General features: G+C 40.9%; 1 protein-coding gene across 4 annotated transcripts in view; it reads left to right on the top strand.

Annotated features, from left to right (window-relative positions):
- The window catches only part of NRXN3 (neurexin 3), a 1,497,182-nt gene that overhangs the window by 329,810 nt on the left and 1,144,217 nt on the right, over positions 1-23,155 (top strand). The window lies entirely within an intron of this gene.

Below are 23,155 nucleotides of genomic sequence, written 5' to 3'. Positions count from 1 at the left end.
TAGAGAAATAACCTGCTTGAACTGCTTCTGATATATTCCCCCTCCCTCTTGTGTCTTTGTTCACAGTAAACACATCAATATAGAACAGCTAGCAAATGAACACTTCTTTATCAGAGGTACATGTGGGTTCTGGTGGATGCCAACACATTTCAGAGCAGCAGATAAGGCAGGAGGCAAAATCACTGATAAGACAGGAACACCCTCTCTAAGGAGCAGTGAGTGTTGGTGTTTGGAATCAGAGTATGGGGGAAGATGAAAAGACTGTCTTAGTTTATGATGGTGGAAATGGCATTGAAAGTAAAAGGAAGATGATGATGATGTCATCAAGTGCTCACTGTATGCCAGGATCCGCTCTAAATGCTTTCTTTATGTGTATTATTTCACAAACCTCACTACAATCACAGGTGAGACCTACTATTATTATGTTACTACATCCAATTTTTAGGTGAGGAAACTGAGGCTTAGAGAGTTTAAATAACTTCCCAAGTTCACAGAGGTTAAATGTTAAGAGCTTTTTTCAAACCCCTCAGGAGATGCCAAACAAACTATCCCCATCAATTTGGGAGGGATTGTGATGCTGGAGGTTCCTGTCTTTCAACTTTGGAAGGAACTGTCAGTATTTTTCAGGAATGTTTAACTCCTTTGAGTTGCAAGCTGTTGGGGTAAGGAAGAACACGGGCTCAGATGAAGATGGAATCTGAGTCAAGTTCAGCCTAGGTCCAGAACTAGAAAGGCAGAGAATTAGCAGCACTAGGAGCATGAGGAGATATCTTTTGGAGCACTATTTGCTTTTACATGTGCTGCCTGTTATATGAAGCACCTAGAGAAAGTTCTTTCTGTTTTTCAGATGAGAAGTATGAAGAAATAAGACATTTAGCAGTTTCCTCTGCTCAATAAGACATTGGTGTGGACTTCACTAATCACATATTTCTTTATTTAGTCCCATTCAGCTAAAATTTACCTTTGCATAGGGTGGGTTGAGGTGAGGGAGGGTTTATAAAACAAAAAAGAGAAAATGGTTACTCTGTACTATGGGTCAAGTCAGGAAATTAGTACCAATCCCGACTACTTCAGGGTAATTGTTTGTATTCAAATAACAAATGCACTGATTACAAAGGAATATCCATTTTTTAAATCACTTGCAAGATACTCTTATATCCTTGGAGGGACTAAATCAGCATTTCCTTCTAAAAATATTTGTTAATTTTTAATCCAATCATACCCATCTTTCTTCCAATTAGGAGGAATTAGTGAGATTTTATTCTATTAAATTATATGTAAGCACTGTTGTCCTTGTTTGAATAATTAGCTTTCACTGCAGTGCCCTCTGTTTGGGTTGATGCATTTTCTCATTTGCATCTATTATTTGGTGTAGCTTTTAAAAGCTGCCACTTTCAAGCAGGATGGACTGATGTCTCTGAAATGAATTTGGGTATTTGGACGCTTGTGACAGTGGGTTGGCACTTACAAAGGTGGTTGACTCTTGCAGATTTAAGTGGAGAGTGTAGACTTACAATCTATTAGTTCTAAAACATTGATTCTCTGAGATGAGACTTGTGATTGGCAATAAAGGAAGTTATTTCTGTAATTAAAAGTGGAGGGGTGGAAGGCGATGAAGCTGGATCAGTGTCCTGTGGTCCTGCTGAATGAGTGGTTACTTGGAAATCTGAGCCACCCTGTAGATCCCGGGTTGGACAGTCTTTCGGGTAGCATCCACTGCCTTCATTCCTAACCCAAAGGAAAGACTCAGGCATGACTTAGGATGATAAATAAATATTTCACAATGGCAATGGTGGAAGTACTGAAAGGATTCCTTAGTATATCTCATGTCACATTCTGCAGACCTTTTGTTCTGTGATGATTTTTGGAGTTGGGCACTTTATAAAGTTCAGTCCATTTATCTTGTGATCCTGCAGAACCCTTTTTCTATGGCCAGTGGATGTAAAGGTGGAGTCTGGGAATCCCACAGTATTTTCTCTCTTCCTTTTGGTCCCACAAAGAAATCTTGAGCTTTGGAATGGAATCCTAGGAAAATGGAACTATCTTGCCCTGACTTCCACACTCTCTTCCAGCTTATAACCAACACTGCTTCTTAAAGTGGCATCTTATCCTGGTACAAATAGGGCACCCTTTTAAGAGCAAGGTGGTTTGGGCACAGAGTTGGGGTTAGCAAGTGCTTCCCCTCCTCCTATAAGGCCGAGGGGTGGCAAGATTTGTGGGAGAAATGTTCTGGACCTCATATTTCTCAGCCTTTTTATGTGTTCATTTGGTAAACTTTGCAGGGCAGGAGCTTTGTCTTAGAAATGGTTATGCTTTTGCAGTAAGTTCCTTTGATGTAACTGGCAAGGATTATTTTGTGTTAAGATTTAAAGTGTAATTTTTCATAGGCTACTAATAGTAAGTGGTATCCTTTATTATTTACTAATGATCCCAGCACAGTAATAAAGGCTTTTCATACATTATGTCATTGAGTCTCCAAAACAAGCTTGTGACTTACACATTATTATATTTTTCTAATTTTTCAGATGAGTAAACTGAGGTTAAGTAATTTGCTGTAAAGTCAGATGACTTCTAAGAAAAGGTGGGATTCTGACTCCAAAGCTTGAGCAGTTGGGCAGTTTAAGCCCTGCCTTACTCTATGTACTCTGTGAATGCAATGTTTTCCATTGCTCCTGGCCTGCAGTACTCAGAGTTCAGGGGCACTTGTGGTTCTGTTCTCTGGAATTCTTCAGTAGCCTTGGTTATTAACCTTTCCTCTTTCCAGCAGAGCTGAAGAGTTTAAACACATGGCTGTTTTCTTAAGAAAGGCTTTTGTCTAACGTGTGAAAATTCTTCTTATCCAACAACACCTGACAACTCTCAATTTGACTTATTTGCTGACATGTTTTAGGCCCCTCTCTTCATGCAGAGAAAATAAAGGGCTGGTCACAGTCTCTCCCATTTTCTACATTGCACATGTGCCCCACATCATGCAACTAGGGAAATAATAAGGACAGAGTGGAAAGGAGATTATAGAGCTGGGCACCCAATAGACACATAAGGAATTGTTTATTATTGTGCCCCCTTCTTGGCTTGCAGCCCAGCATAGATTTTCTCTTGGCTGCGGTTGAGAACTGACACCTGCAGACTTGTTGGTTTCATATATGTAGCTGAGTAGTCAAAATGCTTTCTCTACCTCCATTGGAGGCAGGGCAAGCACGATGCAGAGTCAGAATTGGCAGTTGCTAGAAGATGTGATTTGGGGGACTTTAAGGAGTTCTCCCAAACCCCCAAAATTGTCCTTCTGATGCCTGAAATTTCACAATTATGGCTTGATTCCATTGGTTTGAACAATGTCTCCTTCTTAAAATCTTCTTATGTGGGGAGGTAACTATTATGTTCCTGACATAATAATATGGTCTTTGAAGCCCCCAAAAGGGGATCAATCTAAGTAATATGCTGAACAGCACTATGCTTTGTCAAGGGAGGTTAGGTTAGGTGTGTGTGTGTGTGTGTGTGTGTGTGTGTGTGTGTGTGTGTGTGTTAATATAGCTTGTGATGATGGTGTCCAGAGATGCCTATGTCCCATGCCAAAGGGAGGTTACTGTAAACATCCTTGAACTCTCCTGGGAGACAAGCACTTTTTGAAATAAGCCTGGATTACCTGCTTCTGGGAAGGACTTGGACAAAGAAGGCTCTACACACAGGAGCTGAAGGGAGCATTTCTCACATCTAGACTAGTGGGACACAGGAAGTAAAGGAGAAATGATGCTTGACCATTAACCATAGCTTTAGAACTCCCCCTGACCTAAATCTCTAAGGGGCTTCAGATGCCTTATCAAGTGATCCATGTCACTCCACCTGTGCCTGAGGTTCGAGGTTGCCTGGTGGGCTGTGCAGGGCAGGGGTAAAGAGTGAAGGCTTTGGGGCCAGCCAAATTGGCTGTGAGCCATTATCAGCTGAACCACTATGGGCAGATTACAAAGCCTCAATCCTCATGTCTATATAATAGACACTGTTACAGCACTTGTCTGTCAAAGTTGAGATAGTTTCATGAGATGGTCTAGGCAAGGAGGTAAGCATGATGCTCAGCATGTGGTTGAGCACAGGTTGCTACCATCTTATTAAACAGGATAGCCCTATGGCCAGTGAAAAGTATCCTATAATGGAATAAACCATTTGGAGAAACTGAGTCTAGGGAACCACTTAGGACCCTTGGAAGTAGACCTTGACCCTCAGCAACATTCAACCTTTTGCAGATTCACCTCCCTTTATATAGATTGTTAGATGACAAGTTCTAACAATACTGTGTAGCTCTCATTCTGTGGGGGGACTGAGCCCCAGTTTTGTCTGAAAAAGCACCCTTGTCTGTGTAGCTCATGTCAGATTCAAAATGGATGAGGAAATTAAACATGTCTTTCACAGATATGCAGAAAACAGTCATCACAGGCTCACTTATTTTTTCTCTAAAAATAAGTCCTTTTCCTTTAGACATGTTTTTTGTTTTGTTTTGTTTTGTTTTGTTTACAATTTCATTGCAAAACATTGAGAATGCTCTGACCTCTCTATGGATAGATGTTTATAGGGCTCCCCAAATATGGTCCATGTCAGTGTCAGATAAAAGTTATCCATGTATTTCAGATAAGCTGGGGAAGGGATGCAGATTGAGAAGCAGAAATGACAAAGGAATGTGATGTGTTGATTGGGTCTTCAGAAGTTTGTCCCTGCCTACAGGGAGCCTTGAGGAGTGGGCTTGAGGCCATTGCCAGGTGATTGACTCACCTGTGTTATTGAGACAAGGAGCTTCTCTTTCAGAGAGCACCTGTGGTTGAGAGCATCCTGACCACTTGGAATGCCTGTCAGGGCTCATGAAGAGTGGAGAGGCATTTTATATCACAAGCTATTGCATGCCACAGCTTCTCTTTTTCTTATACTTTTTATTTTCTCTCACCAGCATTGCCCTCAGATTTATTATCAGCCTTCTGATGCCTCTGCAGCCATCAGGAAGAGAAATAAAGAGGACTGGGGAATCCAGTCTTCTTGTGCTTGGCCATCTTCACTGTCTTGGTTTCTCTTTGTTTCCCCTCATTCGTATTTCTTTTTAAAATATATGTGTTGCTGCTCTGCATCAGGTTAGAGTTTCTTTTTTCCTCCTCCCTCTTCTTTTACTGCTTTTAATTGTTTTGGTGCTTTTGTTTTTCCCTGGACTTGAGCGCAGTGGGAAAGGTCAGCTGTCAGAGAGGCCTGGGCACCGCTGATAAGGCTCAGTATATTGCACTGGAGTCATTAAGCAGCACTCCCTCACTGAAGTCAGTCTCCACTGCTGCAGGGGGAAGAGAAAAAGAAGCTCAGAGAGTAGAAAAGGGAACCCACCTCAAGTGAGTGGCTCAGCCATGTGAGCACTGAGTAGTCAGTCTACTACTCACCCGCAGAGCCCCTCTTATGGGCAGATCCTACCCAGGGCCAGCTCTGGTGACTCTAGGACATTGACATACATGTGAATCTGATCAGACACACTTGCAGGGAGCCTTGGAGAAATGTCAAAACTGGGCAGTAGGCTCCTAGCATCCTGGAGATTAAATTTCTGAAATCCCTTCAGTTATCGGGTTCATGTGTCTACCTCATAGTTACTTTGCAACTAAATCATTTATGTAAAAATCAGAAAGCCCAGGTTTTGGTCTTAACTCTATTGCTCATTCCTTTGGACAAACACTGAACTATGCCAGGCTTATAAAAAGAAGTATACAATGTGATTTTAAAAGTACCTTCCATTGCTAATAGCTAAAGTTCACCTAACCGACTCTATCTGCAAAATAGAAGCAAGGAGCATATCTCTCCTTAGACAGGATTGCGAAAACAAGTTAATTCATTTTTCTCTAAGTGCCTTGAGGTATAAACTTAAAATCAGAGTCCTTGGAACTCATCCTTCAAGAAGATTCATGATGGAATACTGCAGAGCTTTTAAATTAATGGTGGAAATCTTTTGGAATGGGAAAAAAAGATAACAATTATATAGATAATAATACCACCGACTTGCTTAATTCTTTACGTGTTTTCAAAGCCTGTTCACTCTTTCTAATCATCTGGTTTAAGGCTACTCTCTCAGCCTACCTTAGAAAGATGACATGTTAAACTCTGATGGAATTCTTCTGTCTTCACTGTCAACCTACTACATGATGGGTACTCTCAATATGTGTTTGCTGACTGGATGAATAAATGAATGAATGAATGAGTGAGTAGCTTAAAGGCTTCAAATAACACATAGTTATCTGTACTTACCTGGCTCTCACTGGTGCCAAGCACAGTAATAGTTAGAAACAGGTTTTGGTAGATAATGTTGGCCATGTAGGGTGCATCATCAGGTTTTATTGGTAGTTCTGTTGTCTTGCCATAGAAAAGGGAACTAAAAGAACCAGCTTGAGAGAGTCATCCAAGAGGGTTGTTGTCCAAATTAGCAACCACAGAGCCCCAGAAGATCACAGGGTGGGTTGCTTAGCTCCTGATCTCAGGGTAGTGCCTTTGATACAAAATCTAACTCTTACTATAGTAGGATGAACAATGAGATTGAAGTTAGATCCATGTCTCATCACATTCTAAATTCCTTCATTGTCAATTATTGTTATTCTAGTTGGATAGCCTTGAACTTTTAAATCTCAGCTTCCCCCTTTGACAACTACATGTGATAATGCCTAAATAGGCTGTTGTGAAGATTATATTGAATATTATCTTGTATAATACTAAACCAGAGCTAAGGCCATGACAGACAGTAAGCTTCAGAAATGGTTTCTGGTACCATCACCATTATGATCACCACTATCATCACCCCCATCTCAGGGACTGGGGGCATTTCCAGTTATGTAAAACAGTGATAGTAATATTCTTACTCCCTAAAGTCATTGTAGGATTCAAAGTGCAACATTTGAAAAGGGCCTTTCACTGTGCCAGGCACATTAGTAGAGGAATAGTAAATACTAGCTCCTTTCTTTTATGTCTTCTTACTTTTCTGCTTCAGTTGAGGGCAGTGTGCATTATTGCTCTTTTATGAAGTGGCCCAGTATCTTTGAAGGATGCTCAAAAGCTATAGCAGGTGGTGGCTTAGCTGATTGAGGAGTGGGTAGTAGGGTAGTGGGGAGGAGAAAGAAGAAAGAGCAGCACTCAGAGACGACAGACAGACCATTTCCTGCCAAACCCCAGTATACCAGAGGCTCTGATTTCTGAAGCTATTATCAAGTTTCTCCCTCTTCCTGAAGCTACCCTAGTAAGTCCCAAAGGAATATTACTGTTTGCATAAATCATTCCATACAACCTAATTAGCTCCTTATAATGCAGAAAACACTTACGATCTCAAATTCAAACAATTGGAAAGAAAGCTGTTTATTCATGGTGGTGTACAGTGATAATTGGTGATGAGTTGTATAGTTCTGAGGTACCATGAATTCTCAAAGAGCCTTCTAAATCCTCAATGGGAGTCAAGTTATTCTTAGGATGACTTTAAAGTTCATAAAAAGTAATATACCATAGAAATAAACACATTACTTACATGGTTAATGTGATTATTTGTTCTTAAAAAACAGAATGTCAAGTTTGAAATGGCGAGAAATTCACAGCTAACAAAAGTATCCAATTAATTCAAGCCTGTTCTTTGCCAATGACTTCAGTTGAGAGTTTTATTTGATTTGATTAATTTTTTAAACCTTCTGACATGTGACCCAAGTAGAGAGGTCTACCATCCTGGTTTTCCAGAGATTGTTCCTGCTTTAGCATGGGAAGTTCCATGTCCTGTGAGAGTTCTTAGTCCCAAGGAATTTTGGATAATTGGTTATACTCCTTGAAGCACCTTGTAAACCCCCTTTAAGAAAAATACAATGTTTTAGCCAAAACCTGACTGACAACACACAAAGATTCTCTGATTCAGTGGGTCTTCAAACTTAGATTTTGTTGACAAGTAAAATTTTTACAGAAAAGGGAAGGAGCAAAATATTATGTAGCCAACTCATAGCATCAAATTTCATCTTCATCATTTTATATAAGCTAGGAAATTCCCAAGCCAAAAAATTAGAAAGGAGTGAATGAAAGTACCATGTTCCAAGTGCCTAGCGCATTATGTGGCATAGAGAAGGTCACATACCTATACGTTGCATGGATGTGTAGGGCATAAATTGCTTTTATTAAAAGACATACTATAGTGTCCTTATTTTCCTAATTGAACCATGGTTTGGCAAAAACTATTGAGAGCATTGTTTGGGAACTAATGATTGAATCTAAGTCTGTGGACTATAGGATTTTTTGATGGAAATTTCCATTGAAAATGATGGTGATGGCACTCTGATGTCTACCTCAGTAAGAGATTCATTTAAGTGGGTATAGTAAGTCTTTCATGATATAATCACCCCCTGGAGAGAGATAAGACTAAGTTTTCTGGGCTTTTAAATCAGAGAATGAGATTTGGCCAACTTCCTTTTAGACTTCAGCGGCCACCATCTGGAAATCCATCTTTGCTGATATTTATGTGAATAGATTTCATCACATCTGGCAAGAATTAGCCAGCCATCCTTGTTATCTTAAGTTTTGGGCAGTGGTTTTGTATGCCCTAAGCCACCTTACTTTCCTTTGTTCTGATTCCTTCACCTATAAAGTGTGGTCAAAAACTTGACCAGTTGATGATAAGTACAAATATTACAGCTTCTCTAAGTCTAGGATTTCCCATGCAACCCTTTCAAACCATAGTTGGTATATCCAAATCATGTAGTATTTTATCATAACCAATTAATAAACAATTTCACTGATAAATCTTACTTAGCATTTGTTTTATTGACATCATAGGAACTGTAAGCATGCATCATAAAGGGCTATACAAGCTACAAAATGGAACCTGTTTGACTCTCTATTTCAGAGAGTCTTATAATCTCAGTTTGTGTGCTCTTTTAAATAATAAATCAACTTTTTTTTTCCCTCTGCAAGATCTGAGCATATTTCTTACTTTAGCTTCTGGTGTCATAACCCAGAGTCCAGCTGTTTGGCCCTGGAGCTTCTGTGAGCTTGCTGGGGTGAGGCAACATCTGTAAATGATTTACAAATCATTCTGACTTAGAAGGAGAATTGCCATTTTAGATTCAATGCATCAAACATAGATTTCCTTATTTATGCTCTCATAGTTAAGTATTTTAAAAAGCATTTATATATTTCCAGCATTGCAAATGTACAGAATTTCCACAAATTTCTCTATCATTCTTTATATATTTATATCCCAAAGTATGTGGTTTATACATCTAAATGTTTGCTGAAAATCTAGCCTTGTTGGGCAGATAGAGGTTCCCATAAAAGCTGCAAAAGGGGGCTTTACAAAATTAAATAATGTGCCCAGCCAACGTAGCTTAATGGTTGAGCATCAACATATGAACCAGGAGGTTACGGTTCGATTCCAGGTCAGGGCACACACCTGGATTGGGGCTTGATCCCCAGTGGGAGGTGTGCAGGAGGTAGCCAATCAATGATTCTCATGATTGATATTTCTATCTCTCTCCTGTTCCCTTCCTCTCTGAAATTAATCAAAGATATATTTAAAAAATTAGATGCTTTCTTTGCAAGTGGTTTGGAAAATGTGACATAATATGCTATGCAAATGTGGATTTCTTTTCTTTCTTTCTTTTTCTATTTTTAGGAAACCAAAGAACTTATATGCATATATGCATAATCCATGGACACAGACAATAAGGTGGTGAAGGCCTGGGGTGGGTAGTGGGGGTGGGTTAGAGGAGGTCAATTGGGGGAAAAGAGTATATAATACTTTCAACAATAAAGATTAAAAAAAATTTTTAAAAGAAATGAATAGCTCATCTTCCATAGAAATTATATTGGCAGAAGTCTTTGCAGAAGTCACCCGATCCGCAATAGGAGGCAATGTGAAGTATTGGAAAGCATATATCCGTGGTCGGCAAACTGCGGCTCGTGAGCCACATGCAGCAATTTGGCCCTTGAGTGTGGCTCTTCCACAAAATACCACGGCCTGGGCGAGTCTATTTTGAAGAAGTGGCGTTAGAAGAAGTTTAAGTTTAAATTTGGCTCTCAAAAGAAATTTCAATCGTTCTGTTGGTATTTGGCTCTGTTGACTAATGAGTTTGCCAACCACTGGCATATACTATTTGGAGGTTGACCTTGGTTTCTATTTGGATATGCTTAATTTTAGCTGGCGTACTATACAAGTATGTCACCCCTTCTGAAACTCAGTTTTATCATCTGTAAAGTGGGACTAGTAAAACTTTATTTCACAGGGCTTTTGAGAGTTAAATAAGAAGCATACCAAGTATTTGAATAAAAAAGTTCTCCTTTCAGATGACATCTGGACACACAAATATGTTATCTCTGTTAATAATACATTGGTTCTAGTGGTAAGTGTTTAGATCTCTTAAATCACCTATACAAGTCTTGGTTAACTTGTGTTAAACACTATGTATATAGTGCTTGGTATATTCAGGCTCTCTTATAGAAAAGTCTGGAGCATAATTCAGATTCAGAAAGTGTTAATGTCCTGTTACACTATGGCAAAAACAAAGTTTACCTGTATAAAAAATTCTAATAGTCTGAGATAAATAAGTGATGAAAATGAAATAAACACTTTATTCTAGTTTTATGGGCACTATTAGTGCTATAATTGAATTTGCAGTCACTAACAGTTTTCTCCTTTATTTAGACTTCTTAACTCAGATCACTTATTTTTAAGCCAGTCTTCCTTTCCCACTCACTTTCAATCTCACCCACTCATAAGTTCACCTTCTTTCGTTTAATTACTTTAGACCCTGGGCATTATCAGTCCCTTTTTGAGAGCTCTGGGATGGGATAGTTTTAACTTTTATCATTATCAGCCCCCATCTCCTCACTGCCACGTTTATTTCCTTGGGAGGAAAAGGACACTGACACCTATTTGTCAAAGAAGCCATGGCCCAGGTTTCTCAGTTTGTATCTCTGGACAGGGTTTTAATCACCTAGGCTCTAGTTCTCAGCACTGAAAGCTTCAAGAGTACTGCTGAAATGGTAGATTAGCCACATTTAACAAAACAGAAAGTTTTCATTGTGTCAGAAAAAGCCGTATTGATCTTGTCCAGGCATTGACTCCAAGGCCTTTTAACAAGCCATTCTGTCTAGACTTGCAGGCTAGAGCCCTCAGCACTAACAAAGGAGGAACTGGGCTGCCTCCTGCGGGGGGAGGCCAAAGGGAGGGGCACAAATTCAGGTTTCTCAGTGGGGATTTTCTTAAAGACCTAGGTAGATTTTATTCTGCTGTGGAAGAAAAGGGTTGGGAGGCTTGTGGAGATATACTGTGACACATCCTGGACTCCAGCCTTGTTTGACTCTCAGCATTTTCTAGGGAGCTATCACATACATGGTAACTCATGAAGGTGTCTCCTCTATTGCTCAGCTTCCATTAACATCTATTCCCTTTGCCCTTAGGACATCAAGCTGAATTCTGTGATGCCCAGGCCCTGAGCTGTGGGTCTCTAGAAGTAGGGAAGGCAGCTAGTGAGCAGGAGGACTTTAGAGTCACTGTGATCAATTCAACTACATTTCACTTCAATTCCATAAGTTTTTATTTAACACATTCTGGGGTACATGGAAGATTTTGAAAAGGTATGAAAATTGCTGCTCAAAGCATATAGTTGAGGAGTTCACATCGACTCCTCAACCATATATAAATGTGCCGGGTCAGCTCAGCCAAGGGTTCGGCAAGCCTGAGGGAGGGCGGCGAAGAATTGAAGAAAAGACAGACAAAGAGAATAAGCTGGGTCTAGGTGGATCTCCTGTGCCTGGCTAAGGCCACAGAGAAAGATCCAGACAGCAAGCTGAGCCTTTATTTTATAGCCAGAGGTAAACAAGGTAGTGGTCACCATAATTAAAATGTTCTTGTGAGTTTCACTTGTTTTGACAGCAGTTGCTGCACCTCCCACAGCCCATTAGCTTCCCAGATAAGATCTAGGGAGCATCATAAGGTCAAGCTTAATTATGCTAAGAGGGCTGTGCCCTCTAAGCTGGGACATGTTTGTGGCTTTGCCAACAGGTCAGTCTGTTGCTTAACCCTATAGCCACTCCCTACATATAAAATAACCTGAGAATCATTCAAGACGATTAGGCATTTATCAGAATGATTTATAGAGATAACTTTTTAAAAAGTATAGACTATATTCAAATGTGAAAAAGTCTAGACCCTATAATAGAGGATATTATAAACAATGGCTTACTATAACTATCACCCAGATTGAACCAATTTTACTATTTTGCCATTTTTGCTTTATATCCTTGTAGAAAGATTTAGTTTTATGAATACCTCCCTTGTTCCAATTCTTCTCTTCCTCCCTAGAAGTAAGAGCTACCTGAAATTGTTGGATAAATTTCCTTGATATGTTTTTCTATTCTTGTTACATATGACTAGAGCTGTAATATATAAAGATTACTAGTCACTGTGTGTGTGTATAAATTAGTGGAGGTAAAGTTTATTGCCCACCCACAGTTTATACTCACTATTTTCTATATATTTTGGACCTAATGAAGGAAATATTAGGTAAAAATCTGTAACACCTGAACTTCCCTGTTCGTCAGTGGACTTCCCTGGTGATGTCTAGACCTCCTTTCCTCTCAGCACCAGGAATCATTTGAGCTCCTAACCTATCTATAGGAGGTTCCACATAACACCAAATAGTTTTGTTCTCTCTGGATGCCTACAAGTGTGTAGTTTCACCAACAAGATAATTTAGATAAAGGCTTACTGAGGCAGGAGGTAGATTAGATTATCCTTCAAGGTATTTTCTGATGTTACGGTTATAATTTGTTATGGAGGATTCTTTTTGTCTTGAATAAAAGAGTGATTTTACAGATGTAAATATGGGTTTAAAAATTCGTATTTATTACTTCTAAATATCTAAATAGCTGTGTGAGTTTTCTGGAATTCTGTGACCCTTTCATGACTTTTATATTTCTTTCTGAACAGTGCAGTATGTCTGGGTACAGTGAGCATCTACATTAGGTAGCAGTTAGGGTCAATATATGTGCCACTGTTAAAAAAATCATTTCAGATAATCTGGTTCCTGCTCTAGAATTGCTGGGATATTTTCATTATTATTAATTTTGTGTGTATCAAAATTATCATCCTCTATCTGCCCCTTCCTAGCTCTGTGTACCTAGTAGCTTGTCCTCACCAAGTCCGTAGAATATAGTCTCACAATGAGGCATTTGGTACTCTAGTATAATTGCCTTACTTACTGTATAACTTGATAAAAGAAACAGTATAAGAAAATGTGCATTTTTTTTTGAAATGGGCCAAAGGTGGAAGAATATGTAGGTTTGTGTATATATGGATTTTCTGTATTTTTTTTAATTAAAAAATGTCAAAACACAAATCTAAATCTTATCTCCAGGAAGGTGATCCTGGTTAAATTCTCACCATGCTAATGACTCATATGCTAGTGTAACTTCAAGAAATGGGTCTTAGTAAACACTGTGGTATAGAGATGGTTTTATCGATATTGATATAACCAATATATTTACTCATGTAGTTCTAGATGTGTCATTTGTATACCAATCAGAGTGAAAGCGCTCCAAGGACTGGTTGTCTGAGGTGACAGCCATAGCATTCTGAATCACTTGAAGAACAGACACAAGAGTCAGATTGGTGGTCAGGTCCAAGGATCCAAACTTCAGTTCTGTTGCTAGTAGAGCTGGATCAGATAATATGGCTTTCATCTGCTGTCACATTTGGTTTCCTTGTAATTTTCCTCCTGACATAAATTCAGCCACTCAGCCATAGGCAGAACTAGAAAACCACATGCCTCTTCTGCAGAGGCAGAGTTTACTCTGATAGGTTTTACTACATGGGGGAGCCTACAAGAGAACTCACTATCCTTGTAGCAAGGGAAGATCTGAAGGAGAGAGAAAGGCAGGGCACACGGGAATAGTAAGCACCTAATTAAGAAAAGTGGACCCCTGGTCTCAGATTCTTCCTATATCACCAAGCAGATGAGTTGTTTCTCCTTTCATTGGAGGTATTAAATGAGAAAAAGAGAGAAGGTGGAAATGTTATTCCAAAACTATTGCCTCTGGAGAGTGGGCATGCGGCGGGGTGTGTGTGTGTGGGGGGTGTTCTCATGGAGTCATGGGGATAGACAAATGGAGTTCCCTCTATAAGATAGAGTGCATTGTGTTTGTTTAATGCTTGATTGGTTGACTGATCCACAATTAAAATGAGAAGCCGGTAGTGAAAGAAACATAATTACAGTGACTCATATGGATCTGGTGGTTAAGAGAAAATAAAATGGATAGCATATCACATAAATTATTATAAGTGGGCAGGCAGGCATATGCAGCACTATTGCCTCAGGCCCTGGTTTTTTAGTAATATGTATTTTACCTTGGAAATGTCTTCTGGTTCCTTCTTCACATCTCTAGGCATTTGTCTATCTACTGAACCCCTAATACAACACAAATATAATTGTGCCCCTCATGAGATGAAGTTCTCCTCTGCTGTTTCCCCTGTCCCAGTGCCTCAAGATCATGGCCTATGAGTCCCCAGCCTGCATCCTGAGCCTGTACTCATGCCCTTTACTCTAGCCACATTGAACTTCTCACCGTCCCTGAACACCCCATGATTATCTAATGTCCACCCCAGTAAATAAGCTATTTCTTCTAACTAAAAATTCATTCCTCCTTTGTGTGGTGAACTCATACTTCAAGACACAATTTAAGCTTTACCTCCTGTATGGAGCCTTCTCTAACACCAGGGTCAGTTACTTTTTTCTTCTGTGTGCCTATAGCACTTATTAAACATTCACTACACTGAGTTGTAATCACTTGTTTATGTGTACATTCTCAACCACAACAACAACAGCAGCTAGCATGACTATGGCCGAGAACTGGGCCATGAACTTCTGATTCATGTCTCACAGCTACTCTATGAAATATGCTATATGGTTATTCCCATTTTGTAGATGAGGCAACTAGAGGTTGGAGATGTTAAGTAATAAGCTCAAGTTTTATCAAGTTAGGTGAATTCCAGAGCTGGCTGTCAAACTCAGGTCTGTTCAATTCAAAACTTTTTTTCCCAAAGCTTTTTTCATTGCATTCCATGTCATCAAGTCCGCAGTCCCACTACACCCTGAGTTTCAGATGGGTGCCCTGTGAGTCCACATCAGAGTCTGGCACTTAGTAGGCCTTTATGATTTTTTTGGTAACTTTACAGTTTCTCTTCTTCAGTAAAGTGTAGGCTAATTATTCCAATTTGACAAGGTTGTTGTAAGCTTAAATGAAGTCGGCACTGTACACATCACCTGGTGCATAGTAGGCACCTGCACATACTTACTCCTTAAATGAATGACTGGAAAATTTAACGTTTATTGTAATGCAATTGAGAGCAATGCAGTCTTCAGGATGCCACTAGCTTTCTAGTGACTTCAGTGAAGCGTGATTTTCCAGGCCATTCTTTTGTGGACTGAGGCAGCTTCTCTCACCAGGATCCTGGCTGTTTATTTTCCAAGTGACAACTTGATTTACTGTTTTCCTTCTCATCACTTTCAAGAAGCATCTGCAGGCTAGTGAGTGACCCAGGCAGTGTGGAAAAGTCCATTTATTTATCTGCTGCATCTTTCCTACAGAGAGGCTCTGAGGACCAGGGCTAGAAATGGCCTCAGGGGATCAGATTTCCCAAATGTTTTCTTTTGCAGTGCAGGGTCCCTCATAGGGACACAGTTTGCTGTCTGCTAGTACACTCTGCTTTAAAAATACCTGTGTGAGGGAATGTGGCAGGTAAAGGAGTGATCATGTCCTCAGGGAATGGCTCTGCAGTTTCATCTATCCAGATGCTTTGTTCATCCCTAAAATACAGTGTTAGGGAGATGGGGCAGGAAGAACCAAGAGTGCAGTCACTTGTATAGTCAGTCTTTTACCTTTCTTACCCAATCAGTGTCTTCCTCCCCTAATTCTAGCAGGTAATGTCATCAGGTGATGTACAGTAAAATTCATTCTAGTAAAATGGTTTCTGCTTCCCCCTCATTTTTACAAATATGATCATCTCACAGCTCAGCAGCTAACTTAGGTGTCTGCACACAGCTTTTAAGAAGCCCATAGAGGTGGAAGTTCTTGTTCCAGATGTTGGCGTTTCAGCGGGTTCTTAACATGGAAAGAAAACAGAACTGTGCAAGAACAAACTCATATTTGCTTTAACTTGTTCCTTTGCCAGCCACATTGCTGGCTTAACTCAAGGCACTTTTTAGAATGGAGTGGACATGCAGCTCCCTAACCATGCCCTGGAATGAGCAGGCAATTGTGGAACTGTGGACTTCTATAGACATTTATTTCTGCTTTGTGTACCCCATACCTTGGGCTCAGTGCTTTCTTCATCATCACCAGGGCTTTTTTGCCTGGGAAGCAGTGGCCGGAAGGATTGAGTGATACGTCATCAGTTCACAACTTGAGAACCTCAAAGCTCTCATTGCAGCTGTACCGGTGGAGGAGGGACAGTGCTGTTCCTGCTGAGTTCTGTGGATCAGAGGAAAGGAGTTGGCAAGCCAGCCCCAGGGCCCTTGGCCACTGCTTTCTCTGGCAGGGAGGGTGGCAGCAGCCCATTTGATTTTGTGCCTTATTGGCTCCAGGGTGGGCCAGGCCAGGATGGCCAGCCAGGGTTATCTTTGTGTAGTGCAGAGTAAAGTATTGCACTGCTGTGTGGAGGCCAATTGAAGGACAAAGGACTCTAAGATGAGGACAGTGTTGCCAGGGTCTCAGAGGCCCGTCCTCTGGAAGCTGGCTCCCACTCCCTCAGTTTTGAGGGCACAGCAGGTGTTCTGCTAGGGCCAGTGGGACAGCCCCCCAGAGGCCTATGCATTTTAGTAGGCTCTTCCAAGTGGTAGTTAAACATTCTATTTCTAAGGCTCTCTGATGGAGGTGGGGAGTGTGATCCTCTCAGTATGACTGAGCCCATTCCCTGATCCCCTGCTTAGGCTCCTGCTGCCTGGGTGGGCTCTGACCTCTTGTCAGTGGTTTCTCCTCTTGACACAATGAACTTCATACATTTCCAGGACACCATATATAGGATCCTAGGCACCTACTCCTGAGGATTTGTGTTCCTCTCGTAGGTGGTGGGACTAAGAATCAAAAAATGAGGATCAGAGAGCTGAGGTTTGGAACTGTCCAAAGTGTTCCCTACTGCCTTGGATAAACTATCTAAACTCTGTGTGCCTCCACTTCCTTACATTGACATCATCATAGCAAAGTGACCTCACAGAGTGCTGGGAGAACACAAATCATGATTAAGGAAGCATTTGGGCAGGAGAGTTGACTTTGAGTGGTGGGCACACTGTTGCAATATACAGATCTTGTAACATATAAATCCACACAAGAAACCTATATGTTCATATTGACCAATGTCACCCCAATCAATTTAATAAAAAAATAAAACATTTGGAAATATATGATATTTTAAAAGGTGAACATATGTTTGCAAGTGGACCTAAGATCCTTCTTTATCCATTCTAATGTGTTCTCTTTTATTTCTAATGCTGTGTCCTTGTCTCTTACATTGCACACCAGTAGTTTTATTGCTAGCTTTACCCAGTGGCCAGATTAGTTTCTATTGAACAAGTACAAAAAAAAGTTTACAAAGTATCATACTTTAAAAAGATATTATCTTCTAAGAACATGTAATAAATAACTTCAAAATGCAATGGGTATTTAATTTTAAAGCGTGCCTTTAACATTTATGTAAAACACTGTGTAATATGAAAACTCGAGAATGCTCATTCCGCCCGCAATGGGTTAATTTTGACCTCTGGCCCTTAGTTGTCCATGGTTGCATTGGGATCTTACTATACACACTTTGGCTTCCTCCCATGGTCTCTGGTTTGACTGCATCTCTGCCTCTCGGTTCCTCAGGTTGTCTCTTCTAGGACTCATTTGTTTCCATTTTTGCCCAGTGAAAGGCAAACCTCACTCGGGAACTGTATCACCATCCAGGTCAAACCAGCCCTGGACAACCCCTGGAAAAGTAGTTCAGATGTGTTCTCATCTATTAACTGGGCTCTCTGCCTTCCATTTTCTCTTTTGTCCAGTTTACTATCAATGTTATCTTCTAAAAATACACATGGGACTCTCCATTTTCTCAGTAAATTTATGCAATGTTTCCTCATATCCTTCAGAATAAAATCCAGATTTTTTATCTTAAAGCCTAAGATAGCAACCTATCAGGAACCACAGGCCCAATGAAACAGTAATAAGCATTTCTCCACAATTCTTAGATTGCATAGTGAAAAACCATTAAAGGGAATATTTTAATCTGTTTTGGAATTTCTCAGAGAAAAAGAGTTATTATATAAATTACCAGTTGGGTGTTTTTTTGGGGGAAGAAAATGGAAAATAGAATTGAGTAAATGCTTGTTAATGCTATAGATATATACCAGTACTGGGATTAACAAGCCACTTGAAAGTTCAGTACTTTACATATCTTATACATCTGATTTAAAATTTTGAGTTATACATGTCTAGATTGCATCTAATGTTTAATCAATTGGGCACTTACAAATAATGGGTAAATGATTTGTTGTCATATAGAGTTGAGCTCTGCTTTTCATGCAGTGAGAATAATATTTTTATTTCAGCACTTATGCAATTGATTGCAAATTTTGGAATGATATAATTTAAATGAATCTAAACAGTCCATTAGCCACATCCGTGTCTACCCTCTTGCCAAGCTGTAGCTTTATGCTAAGCTGTTGTGTACTGTGTTACATAATCCCCTGCATTCATTTTTCTACCTATTTAGCTCAGATGCATACAAGGTGACTACATCGTCTCTTTAACTTCCTTCCCAGTGTAAACACCAAGTATAGAAACACAGATTTTGGGCAGTATTACATTTTCCAAATGGAGTGTTTGGAAAATTGAATGGGCTTGGAAATATAGGTTTGCCACTGTTTGGTTTTATACCTTTTAGTTATGTTCACGGTCAGCTTAGTATGGTTTTCAAGGTGATAAGAAAGCAAGTGCTCTAACCTTAGCTACTGAAATGAAATTAAGACAGATTGAGATTTTAGGAGAATAGGTCAGCTGTGAGAGTGTTCAAAGGAACAATTTCTTCAAGGTCCTCACTCTTTCCTTTTCCACCAGGCCCCTTATTGGCTCTTTTAAAGTGTGGGACATGAACTGCCAGTGCCTCTCTTCCCCATATCAATCAGGACAGCATGCCATGAATTTAAAATGATATAATTTTGCTTATCTAGAATATGATTCAGAGAGTAGCTTTCAGTTGCCTATTTTTTGTTGACAAGTGGAGGGATGTGCCCAGGGTCTGGGGTGCCTTGATGGCCTCCTCCTATATAGAGAAGAGGTAAACTGAGAAAATTTGTCATTGAATGGAGAGATTGGGAAAGTTTAAACTGTTGCAGCAGTTTTCATTAGATACTTGCAAAAGAATGTACTCTGCTACCTTTGGTTAATTTGCATTGAGATTTGCATAAATATACATGTGTTTTATATAGACCCTTTTCTCATATTGGTTTTATTTCTTGTTTATTAATTGTGATATTCTTTTCTCTAAAATGATGTCATTTTTCCTCAATGGCATTCCACATAAGACAAGTTCTTTTGTTTTAAACACACCCAGATTCCAGGGGAGGAAGGGACACATTTCTTTTGTTGAAAGAGTATAATTTACAAAGGGTGGGGTAAATAGGTTTTTGGCTCCATTTATGCAAGTTGTGGGATGGTTTATAAGTCAGTACACAGTTCCATGAAATTATTCATATTCCTCGAGAAGTAGAGTAGGAAGAGCATGTGGTATATCCAGAGTGATGGGTAAAAGGAAAAGTAACAGATATTTAGAGGAAACCCAGAGGCACTAGAAATCCAGAATAATACTGTCTTAGGCAACTCACTTACTCCTAGTCACCAGTCTCTTAATCAAACAAGGGCATTAAATTGGGCAATCTCTAACATCCCTTATAACTCTAAAACTTATTCTTACAGACTCCTTGGTCTAATTATATGAAACATATTAAGTACCATGTAACACATTAAATAATATCTTGGTGCCTTGCTGTTCTGTGTCAAGCCTTACCCATTAAAGGGCATGTGATTAATTTAAGATTCTCTTTAAAGGCCTCCTTTCCTTGCTCATTTATCTTCTCAGTAACTTAAATGTTTATACAAACCCCCCGTTAATATGCCATGTGTAGTGCCAAGGACAGGCATAGTGGTTGGCTCTGTGCACATTTGTGTCTTGTAGGAAGAGAGCATAATGGTGATGACTTCATTTGATTTACCATCTTCTATTCTATGAGAGTCACTTTAGGGCTATTGAACAAGGGCTTGTCTAGCTGAATTTTAACAGAGCCATTTCTTCAGAAATGAGAGGAGAGATTGTGACAATAGGCACAGCACTTAGGACATTGATTAGATCTATTTCAAACATGCCAATAGTGTCAAATTTCTACTCTACAAATTTTGGGGCTATTTTGGTAAAATACAACAGGCATAGGTTATGTGTTGAGTAGTACTTGCTCCTTATAGTATACTAGGGGTCTGGTGCATGAAATTTGTGCACGGGGGTGGGGGTCCCTCAGCCCAGCCTGCACCCTCTCCAATGGGGGACCCCTTGGGGGATGTCCAGCCACCGGTTTAGGCCCAATCCCTGTTGGACATCCCTCTTGCAATCTGGGACTGCTGGCTTCTAACCACTCACCTGCCTGCCTGCCTGATCGCCTCTAACTGCCTCTGCCTGCCTGCCTGCCTGATCGCCTCTAACTGTCCTCCCCTGCCAGACTGATCTCACCCACAACTGCCCTCCCCTGCCAGCTTGATCTCGCCCCCAACTGCCTCTGCCTGCTTGATCACCCCTAACTGCCCTGATCTTGCCCCCAACGGCCCTCCCCTGCTGGCCTGATGTCACCCCTACTGCCCTCCCCTGCTGGCCTGATTGCCCCTAACTGCCTCTGCCTGCCTCATCGCCCCCAACTGCTCTCCCCTGCTGGCCTGATCGTCCCTAACTGCCTCTGCCTCAGCCCCCACACCATGGCTTTGTCTGGAAGGAAGTTGGACGTCCGGAAGATGGACGGTCGACCCGGTCTAATTAGCATATTACCCTTTTAGTAGTATAGATAGATTATATAGGATAGAATTGCTTAAATGAGTGGGGGAGCCTTTTTCAGAAGGAGGAGATGCTCTTGGCAGACAAAAGCACATAATACCTATATTTGGACTGATACCCAGCCATATGCACTATACTACCAAACTGGTCATGAAAAAATTGAACTGCTTTCTTACACCTTATACCAAACAGCTATTGCCCTTAAAACCCCTCCTCAGCCCCCATCTTAGGTTCTGCCTTCGCAGTTCACCCTGATTAGGTTCTGACTGTTCAGTTTCTATGCCAGTCAGCATCTCTGGGCCTATCTCTGGGCTTGATCAAAGAGGCAGGGCTGATCAGCAGCCCCTGAGGAGGCCTGGAGAGAAACAGAGGGTGGCTGCTGGTGAAGCTGGGAGAGAAAGAGAGAGGCAACGGCTGATCAACAGCTGCCACAGAGGCTGGGGATCAGACCCTGCCTCTCTCTCTGCAGACCTCTCTCTGGGCCTGATCTGCAGCCCCCTCAGCAGTCAGTGCTGGGTCACTGCACCGGCACCAGCTGCAGTCAGTGATGGGTCACCACGGCAACCCAGCACTGACTTCCAGTGTTCGATGGAGCCTTGGTTGTTATGGATCCTGGCTCTTTATATATATAGATGTGTAAGTTTATAAGTAGACAGATCCCTTTTGCTTATACCAGTGTGTGTGTGCAAACAGAAATATGCAGGTAGACACATGTCATTGAGGCCACCAAGAACATACAGGATAAACTTCATCTCTTCTTTAACTCTCTGGAGTATGAAGTTGAGGTTGATGTTTTAATGATGTAATGATGCTATGATTAATTTAATGGTATGTAGTGGGTGGTCATTTCTCCACATTATAAGAGTGGCTGACTCCTTTATAGCTCTTATCTCATGATGAGAAAATACTTATTTAATTTAAGTGACTGACCAAGGGCTGTGATGGTTGATAAGGATCTGAGTTGCGGTAGAATTGGCTTTGGTTGAAAAGGCTAAAGTGTAATTCTAGAAGGGAAAATAGAATTCTCTCAACCTTATTTTGTAGCCCCTGCTTTTTAAAGGGAAACTGAATATCTAACCTTGTATTGTTGCTCATTTCTTCTCATTAATGAGGTGCTTTTGGTAGCTTTTAACAAACCCTAATAGGAAGCTGGACACTCTAAGTGAGGCTGTCAGGCAGGGTAGGAGGACAAATGGAAGCCTACATGTGGTGTGTTGAAATTATACATCAAAGCAACAAATCCTATATAATAAAAGCCTAATATGCTAAGTGTCTGATCGTCCGGTTGGCCGTTCAACCAATTAAAGTGTAATATGCTAATGATATGCTAAGGCCACTCAACTGCTCGCTATGACATGCACTGACCACCAGGGGGAAGACACTCTGACCAGTATGTGAGCTTGCTGCTGGGGTCTGGCCAATTGGTACTGGAGCCCTCCCATGATCCCTCCCAGCTGGCCAACCTCCTGTGTCCCTCCCCAGCCTTGATCATGCACTGGTGGGGTCCTTTGGCCTGGCCTGCACCCTCTTGCAATCCAGGACCTCTCGGGTGATGTTGGAGAGCCAGTTTTGGCCCAATCCCACAGGCCAGTCCAAGGGACCTCACTGGTGCATGAATTCATGCACCAGGCCTCTAGTGATTAAATAAAATACATTCCATCCCCTTTCCTTGAAAAATATACCTTTGAGACTACCTTGGTAAGCCAGGTTCACATTTTAGAAGTTTTGGATTCCTCAGAGTTCTGCACTGAGAAATGCTAGCACAGGGAGAACCAGCCCCTCTGGTCCTCAGCCTGTGTCCTGTCCCCACCTCTTCCCACCTTTGGCTCCATCCTATATCACAATAGGTCTGGTATTAATGTACATGGATGCCCCAGCTTACATGGCCAAACTCTGTGAAAGCCTTACAAATAGTCTCCCATGGCTGCCCTCAGAGCTTGAGGTATCCACATTGATAACATGATTTTCCTTCAGACAATAGATCTAGAGGAGAGGCCTACACAAGCCCAGGAAACAGACTTGGGGCTTTGGAATAGGGAATTATAGGATCCCGGTGTCTGG

The sequence above is a fragment of the Eptesicus fuscus genome, chromosome 5 (genome assembly GCF_027574615.1).
Source record: "Eptesicus fuscus isolate TK198812 chromosome 5, DD_ASM_mEF_20220401, whole genome shotgun sequence".
Taxonomy (NCBI): domain Eukaryota; kingdom Metazoa; phylum Chordata; class Mammalia; order Chiroptera; family Vespertilionidae; genus Eptesicus; species Eptesicus fuscus.
This window is presented reverse-complemented; position numbering and strand designations above follow the sequence as displayed.